Below are 9,427 nucleotides of genomic sequence, written 5' to 3'. Positions count from 1 at the left end.
CTGGCCCTCTTGGAAGTCAGAGCACGCTCGTACTATGCCAGTGACAAGAAGCTGGTCTGCAGCCACCAGAAGCTCTTCCACGTTCTCTGCTGTCACCGGCACAAACCGTGTGTAGGCGTACTCTATGATGAGCTGCATCATACCCACGGACACCCCAGGGATACTGTAGACTGCTTTCTCTGTGTCGCTCCACCGAGTGAAGAGGGTGCTGTGGGATGCAGAGTATAGAGATATCTGATGAGTAAACAGTAAGCAACATTCTGTCCTGTGTACTAATATATTTTGACTGTAGAAGTATAGGGTCTTAGAACAGTAGAAGTATATTATCAGGGCTGACCTTCGAAGCTTTTTTTGGCAATCGAAGCTTCGGGGCCGAGCTTCGATTTTAATTCGAAGCTTCGAAAAAAAAAAAAAAAAATCCGTTTTAATTTTTTTTTTTTTTTTAATTTTTTTATCTTATGTTGTGGGACTTGTACAGCACTTTCGTAAACTTTGTTGTTTTTAAATGTGCTCTATAAATAAAGTGGGTTGGATTAATGAATTAAGTAGCCCCTTTCGTGACTGTGACGCATCCAACAAGGTTTCACTCGGCTGTGTGATTTAATTCAAGGTGGATCGCTGTTGTCGTTTGAACAACTTCAGATTTCATGGGAACTACCAATCCCCCAAATCAAGAATGTTTAAGATGAATGAAGTAAGATTTTGATTATTTGAAATATGGCCTGTGTAGACTAAACTATACACAGAATTATGTCAGTCTACAAGGTCCGGATTCTACATGGTCCGGCAATGTAGACCTTGTAGACTCCACTACAGACCAATTATCAGTGAATGTTCATGCATTTTTAAGAAGGGCAACTTCCACAAAAAAACAAAGAACTCACCAAAACATCCCAGTAGCACCTTATCTAAATGTTATATTTCATATATGGAGATTCATATTTATTTATGTATTGCATGCATTTTTACATTTTATTTCCTATTTTGTTTATTCATCCCAGTATCTTTCTTTCTTATGTGTGGAATTCTACAAGGCGCGCGCACACACACACACACACACACACACCTACACACACACACACACACACACACTTACATTTAGTCATTTAGCTGACGCTTTTATCCAAAGCGACTTACAAGTTCTGTATGACAAGACAGCAAGAAGGGTACAACTCTATCAGCTGAGTAACAATGTTCATCAAAGTGTTGCGTGTTACAGTGTAGGTTAGTTTATTAGGACAAGTGCATGACAGTAAGGTTAGTCACGGTTAGATTTTTTTTTTTTTTTTTTATCATTTCAGATAATGGTTGAAGAAGTGTCTTTAGTCGACGGCGAAAGATTGGACGGGATTCGGCTGTCCTAACTGGGATGGGTAGTTCACACACACACACACACACACACACACACACACACACACACACACACACACACACACACACACACACACACACACACACACACACACACACACACACACACACACACACACACACACACACACACACACACACACACACACACACACACACACACACACACACACACACACACACACACACACACACACACACACACACACACACACACACACACACACACACACACACACACACACACACACACACACACACACACACACACACACACACACACACACACACACACACACACACACACACACACACACACACACACACACACACACACACACACACACACACACACACACACACACACACACACACACACACACACACACACACACACACACACACACACACACACACACACACACACACACACACACACACACACACACACACACACACACACACACAAGTCGAAGTAAAACATTTTTTTGAAAAAATGTTTAAAAAAAAAATTATTCATATATATATATATTTTTTTTTAAACTTCGATTTTTTACAGTAGACAGTGTATTATCTTTTTACAGTAGAAGTATAGTATCTGTTTACAGTAGAAGTACAGTATAGTATCTGTTTACAGTAGAAGTATAGTATATGTTTACAGTAGAAGTACAGTATATTATCTTTTTACAGTAGAAGTATAGTATATGTTTACAGTAGAAGTACAGTATATTATCTTTTTACAGTAGAAGTATAGTATCTTTTTACAGTAGACACAGTATATTATCTTTTTACAGTAGAAGTATAGTATCTGTTTACAGTAGACATACAGTATAGTATCTGTTTACAGTAGAAGTATAGTATCTGTTTACAGTAGTACAGTATAGTATATGTTTACAATAGAAGTACAGTATAGTATCTGTTTACAGTAGAAGTACAGTATAGTATCTGTTTACAGTATAAGTACAGTATAGTTTCAAGTTCAAGTTTCTTTAATAGTTGTCATACAGAAGTACAGAATACTTTCATACAAAATGCTTCTTACTGTTACGCTCCAGAGACTGTGCTAGACAAGATAGTATCAAATAACATAGTATAGCATGTAATTTAGAAGTAGAAAATGAGGTCACAGTGTTCAGTATAGACATATGTACAATGTTCGATACAGTGTTCAGTATAGACATATGTACAATGTTCGATGCAGAATAGACGTAACTGAGTTACCATATAATATACAATACTATGCAGTGTACTAATGTACAGTACTATATAGTGCAAAGCAGAAATGGGATGAGGTACAATTTAGGTACAATTTACAGTAAGGTGTACGAGTTGTAGTGCAATCCTTCATCAATAAATATAAAGTGTGGGGAGTGGGTGCTACAGTGTGTTTGTTTAAAGTGGGTGTGTGCTATAAAGTGTGTGGAGTGGGTGCTACAGTGTGTTTGTTTAAAGTGAGTGTGTGCGTGTGGATGTGTGTGCTATGTGCGTTTGATGGTTGTTGTTGTGTAGTGTTCATTGTTCGTTTAGCAGCCTGATGGCCTGGGGATAGAAGCTTCTTCTGAGTCTTTCTGTGCTCGCCTTGAGACTCCGGTATCGCTTGCCTGACCGCAGCAGTTCAAAGAGGCAGTTGTTCGGGTGACTGGAGTCTTTAATGATTCTCTTAGCCTTGCCCCTGCAACGCTTGTTGTAAATGTTCTGGAGGGTGGGGAGCCCCCCTCCAATTGTGCGTTCGGCTGAACGTGTCACTCTTTGTAGTCTGCTTCGGTCTTGTGCAGTGCTATTCCCAAACCAGGAGGTGATGTTGCCAGTCAAGATGCTCTCTATTGTACATGAGTAGAAGTTCTTAAGGATCTTCTGACTGACTTGGAACTTCCTTAGGCGCCTGAGGAAGTAGAGGCGTTGTCGTGCCTTCTTCACAACACTGTCAATGTGTGTGGTCCATGTCAAGTCCTCGGATATGTAGGCTCCAAGGTACTTAAAGCTGTTGACTCTCTCAACCGGTGCCCCGTCGATGCTGAGGGGGCTGTAGTCCTTGACCCCCGACCTCCTGAAGTCCACAATCATCTCCTTTGTTTTGCTGACGTTCAGGGAGAGGCTGTTTTCCTGGCACCATCCCGCCAGGACCTTGACCTCTTCCAGGTAGGCCCTCTCGTCGTTGGCAGAGATCAGGCCCACCACCACTGTGTCGTCAGCAAATTTGATGATTGTATTGCTACTCCGCTGAGCCACACAGTCGTGTGTGTACAGGGAGTAGAGGAGGGGACTCAGAACACAGCCCTGGGGGGCCCCTATGTTGAGGGTGATGGATGAGGAGGTGCAGTTGCCTGCTCTCACCACCTGGGGTCTGCCCGTCAGGAAGTCCAAGACCCACTGGCAGAGGTCATAGTTCAAGCCCAGGTCCCTGAGCTTGGCTATGAGTATGGAGGGGACTATGGTATTGAATGCCGAGCTGTAGTCGATGAATAGCATTCTCACATAGTTCCCCTGCCTCTTGTCCAGGTGTGATGCTGCTGTGTGCAGCACATGGGCTATGGCGTCCTCCGTGGACCTGTTGGGGCGGTATGCAAATTGCAGGGGGTCCATGTTGATGGGGAGGGAGGAGCAGATGTAGCCCTTTACTAGCTTCTCAAAGCACTTCATGGCTATGGAGGTGAGAGCTACAGGGCGGTAGTCGTTGAGGCAAGCAGGCTTGGATTTTTTGGGTACAGGGATAATAGTGGACTTCTTCAGGCAGGTGGGGATGACAGCCTGTTCTAAGGACAGGTTAAATATGTCAGTGAATACCGGGGCCAGTTGGTCGGCACAGACTTTTAGGACGCGGCCGGGGATGCCGTCCGGACCTGCTGCCTTCCTGATATTCACTTTTTTAAAGGTCCGCCTCACCTCATGCTCTGTTACCCTGAACACTGAGTCTCCATCAGCAGCAGACCCCAGCAGTATAATATCTGTTTACAGTAGAAGTATAGTATATTATCGGTTTACAGTAGAAGTATAGTATATGTTTACAGTAGAAGTACAGTATAGTATCTCTGTTTACAGTAGAAGTACAGTATAGTATCTGTTTACAGTAGAAGTATAGTATCTGTTTACCGTAGAAGTACAGTATATGATCCGTTTACAGTAAAAGTATAGTATCTCTGTTTACAGTAGAAGTACAGTATATTATCTGTTTACAGTAGAAGTATAGTATCTGTTTACAGTAGAAGTACAGTATATGATCTGTTTACAGTAAAAGTATAGTATCTCTGTTTACAGTAAAAGTACAGTATATTATCTGTTTACAGTAGAAGTACAGTATAGTATCTGTTTACAGTAGAAGTACGGTATATTATCTGTTTACAGTATAAGTATAGTATCTGTTTACAGTAGAAGTACAGTATAGTATCTCTGTTTACAGTAGAAGTACAGTATATTATCTGTTTACAGTAGAAGTATAGTATCTCTGTTTACAGTAGAAGTACAGTATATTATCTGTTTACAGTAGAAGTATAGTATCTCTGTTTACAGTAGAAGTACAATATAGTATCTGTTTACAGTAGAAGTACAGTATAGTATCTGTTTACAGTAGAAGTACAGTATAGTATCTGTTTACAGTATAAGTAGGGTATATTATCTGTTTACAGTAGAAGTACAGTATAGTATCTGTTTACAGTAGAAGTACAGTATAGTATCTGTTAACAGTAGAAGTACAGTATAGTATCTGTTAACAGTAGAAGTACAGTATATGATCTGTTTACAGTAGACATACAGTATAGTATCTGTTTACAGTAGAAGTATAGTATCTGTTTACAGTAGAAGTACAGTATAGTATCTGTTTACAGTAGAAGTGCAGTATAGTATCTGTTTACAGTAGAAGTACAGTATAGTATCTGTTTACAGTAGAAGTATAGTATCTGTTTACAGTAGAAGTACAGTATAGTATCTGTTTACAGTAAAAACATAGTATCTGTTTACAGTAGAAGTACAGTATAGTATCTGTTTACAGTAGAAGTACAGTATATCATCTGTTTACAGTAGAAGTACAGTATAGTATAATGTTTACAGTAGAAGTACATTCTATTGTGACATCTTGACATTCTGTTATGACATCATGACATTCTATTGTGACATCATGACATTCTATTGTGACATCATGGCATTCTGTTGTGACATCATGACATTCTGTTATGACATCATGACATTATATTGTGACATCATGACATTCTATTGTGGCATCATGACATTCTGTTATGACATCATGACATTATATTGTGACATCATGACATTCCATTATGACATCATGACATTCTGTTATGACATCATTCTGTTATGACATCATGACATTCTGTTCAGACATAAATTAAAAAAAGAAAATAATAAAACGTTTTTATTAAAGGATACAAATTGAGGATTTGTATAGTCGACTTTGATTGGCCAAAATAAAAAACAAAAAAAGCATTCCATTAACTCAAAATGTATTTAAAAAAAAAAAAAAATTATTAAACATATTTTTATTTTTATCTCATTCATTCCATAATAATGTAGAATAAACATTTACAGATTTGTTTTTTCTATGGATTTTTGATTGGCAAAAAAAATTTAAAAAAAATATTTAAAAGCATTCCATTGCGGTTTTCCGGTTCCGGGTCGAGGATGTGAAGTTGCACTCTGCTAAGCTGCTACTCCCTTTTTTTATATTTAACTTTAAAAGCCTCTTTTTATACTCTCAACTCGGTTAAACCTTTATGTATACATCACCTTAGGTTTCCTACTAACTATTTTGACTGAAAGAACCACAATGAAGAAAGCAACGAGAAGCGAATCAAAGAAAGATGACGCTCCCACTGATATGGCCGCCATTGCTAAGCTAATCAAAGAGCTCAGGCAATCCTTAACGGACGGTATACAATGCCGTGCGTCTGACCGATGTGGAAGCCGGCTTGAATACTTGGACTGACAAGGTGGAAGTGATAGATGCTAGATGTTTGGCTCTAGAAGATAGCAATGATAAGCTAAAGGCTAAGCTAACCGACGTCGAATCCCGTATTCGTCGATCTAATATTCGCATAACAGGACTGGATGAGTCCGTGAATAGCGACCAACCCAATGTCTTGTTTGCAAAGGTACTGGTTGATATTCTGGGGGAGGGGATCCTCCCTGCGACACCCAAATTGGATCAGTGTTACAGAGTCGGTGCCAAAGCAACAAATAGCTCCAGGCCTAGAGTAGTTATTGCTAGCTTATGTCATTATGGAATAAAATAAATAATTATTCGGGAGGCACAGAAACAGCTGGTATACGGAGGGAATCCAGTCCAAATCTTTGAAGACTACTGCCCTGAAGTCGTGGAGCAACGTTCCCGCTACAGAACCGTCATGGGCCCACTCTACAATCTAGGTTTTAAACCGTCCCTACAATACCCTGCGAAGCTGTTCATTACCAAAGACGGAGTGAGGATACCGATTTCCTCGCCTAAGGAAGCCGCAACCTTCTTGAAGACCCAGGAGGAGGCCACGTACTAGGCGACAGTAGCTTGTTTTTGTGCAGTTAGCACTTCGTTATGGCTTAAACGGCGAGCGGCGTCATATAATTTCTATAACTTTGTTCTTATAAATAGGTTAACTATATGACGCTGGGTATCGCCTAGATACGTTATTTAAATGTTTCGCTAAATCTGATATGAGGGGGGTTTGGTCGTTTTTATTTTGTATAACCATTGCATGATTTTTTTTTATATACGTCCACTAAGGCTGGGGAGATAAACGATAGCTCTGTTTAAATGATCTATGACTTTTATGCATGTCACTTACGTCGCGCCATGACTTGGATTTATTCTGTGTATGTGTACATAATTTTATTGGACTTCAAAGATCCATTAACGTTTCAGATACGTTCTGCTAACCACACACACGGCATACGTCATCATCTGAGGTTCATATGCTGTTGACCTACTAGGTTGATAAAAAAATAAGACGAACTGTTGTACAGCGCCTCTTCTGACACGGCGGTCTAATTACACTATGACAATGCTGGAATATTCTGTAACCTCTACTCTATGTGAATCATAGGAAACAACAGACTTCACAGCGGAACATCGCCCTCCCCTGGCCTGGTGGACGCACTGCACACGTATTATAACCCCCCCCCCCCTTCTTTTGCAATAATTCCAATTCTAGGCTTCCCCCCCCCCTTTCTTCTTCTGGTTTAAACTTAGCCATGTTCTTATAAGGTTTAAGTGAATTTACTCTACTTTTTGAGGCATTTTTTAATCTCTTTTTTTTAAGGGAGTGTGGCTAGCAGCCACTGAGAGGATAATCTACTTATGGTAGGTTTGAGAGTTTTAGACCCTATGGTAATATGCATAGGATTGTTATGGTTGATATGCTCGATATGGGGATACTGGATAAGTATTTTAAAGGGGGGGAGGGGGGGAATGGGGGATTGTGTGTTTTTTTGTTTTTTATGTTTGTTTTTATGCTCACGCTCGGATCTCAACAGGACCTTAACAGTTGGATATATATCTATTATGAAGTGCTACTCCAGACGAATTACATTCAGGCATACTGCAACCTGTTTAGACTATGGCTAATTTAAATATCTTGATTTGGAATACAGGGGGTCTTAATATTCATCATAAACGCACAAGCGTATTAACATGGATGAAAAGACAACAGGTTGATGTGGCTCTTTTAAGTGAAACGCATCTTTTATTGGCTGACAATGCAAAGCTGGCGGATAAAGTCTATCAAAACATAAGCTCCTCCTCCTTTGGCACCAAGGCCCATGGTGTAGCTATAGTAGCCAAACGGAAGTTGAATATTAAATTATTAGACATATGGTCTGATGCAGATGGTCAAGTTACTATTGCCAAGATAGATTACTTTAACAGGAAAATTACTTTGGTAGCGGCTTACGCCCCTAATGTTTATGACGCTAACTTCTATGCTTCACTCACTAGAGCGATGCTAGATCTCCCTGAGAGACAGGCCTCTACGGCACTATAGGCCTGGTCCAAGGACACAGGAGTAATTGATTTGTGGCGATCGCTCAATCCAACTGCGCGAGATTTTTCCTTTTTCTCAACAAGACACAAAACCTTTTCTAGAATAGATTATGTTTTTGCATCCCCTAGACTATTTGATAGCTTTGACGTTGAATTGGGGCCCATTGCATTGTCAGACCACAAGTATTTACTTCTAAAGGGCTCACTCAGTAGAATGACATCCCGAGCTCCAAGATGGCGCTTTAACTCGACACTGTTGAAGAACAATGAATTCAACCTGCAATTTAAAGATAAACTCATTGAATACCTGCAGTTTAATGCGGGATTGGTACAAGACCCCAGAATTTTATGGAACTCGGTTAAGGGTTTTATCAGGAGTAACACTACTATATAATCGATCCATTAGAGATTAACACAACATTTAAAACCTTTTATGAAAAACTATATAGCTCAGAATATAACATTAGTGAAGATAGACAAACAAAATTTCTTGATAACCTTAACATCCCCAAAATTTCAGAAGAAAGAAAGAAAACCCTGGACGAACAATTAAACATAACAGAGATATCAGAGGCCATAGGAGCATTAAAATCTGGAAAAACAGCAGGACCAGACGGCCTCTCAATTGACTTATATAAACTTTTTTTTTTTATCCACTTTTTCTCCCATTTTTCTATATTTTCTCCCATCCCAATTTCGTATCATCCAATTCAACCCTCCCCTGTCACGAACGCTGTTTCTTGCCTCCCACAAGCCGGCTGCAATGTGGACTAAGTCATACATAGCACAAGTCCCCTCCGGTACTTGAGGTAACAGCAGTCGCATCTTTTCACCTGCGCAGCTCGATCTCTCAGTGTCGAGGAGTAACGCGTGGGAGGCTCACGCTGCCCCCGACACTTCCTGATTCTACTGCGCAGGCGCACCAACCGACTTGTAGGAGTCGCTTGTTCACAACGTTCGATCCCCACCCTTCAGTTTTCCCTCCCCGTAATACGGCCAATGTGTATTACTGCGGACGACCAGCTAAACTGAAAACAATGTGGAGAGCTGGATTCGAACACGCGAATCCTAGCG

The sequence above is a fragment of the Notolepis coatsorum genome, assembly GCF_963971535.1.
Source record: "Notolepis coatsorum genome assembly, chromosome: 6".
Classification (NCBI taxonomy): domain Eukaryota; kingdom Metazoa; phylum Chordata; class Actinopteri; order Aulopiformes; family Paralepididae; genus Notolepis; species Notolepis coatsorum.
Note: the sequence above shows the minus strand (reverse complement) of the source record.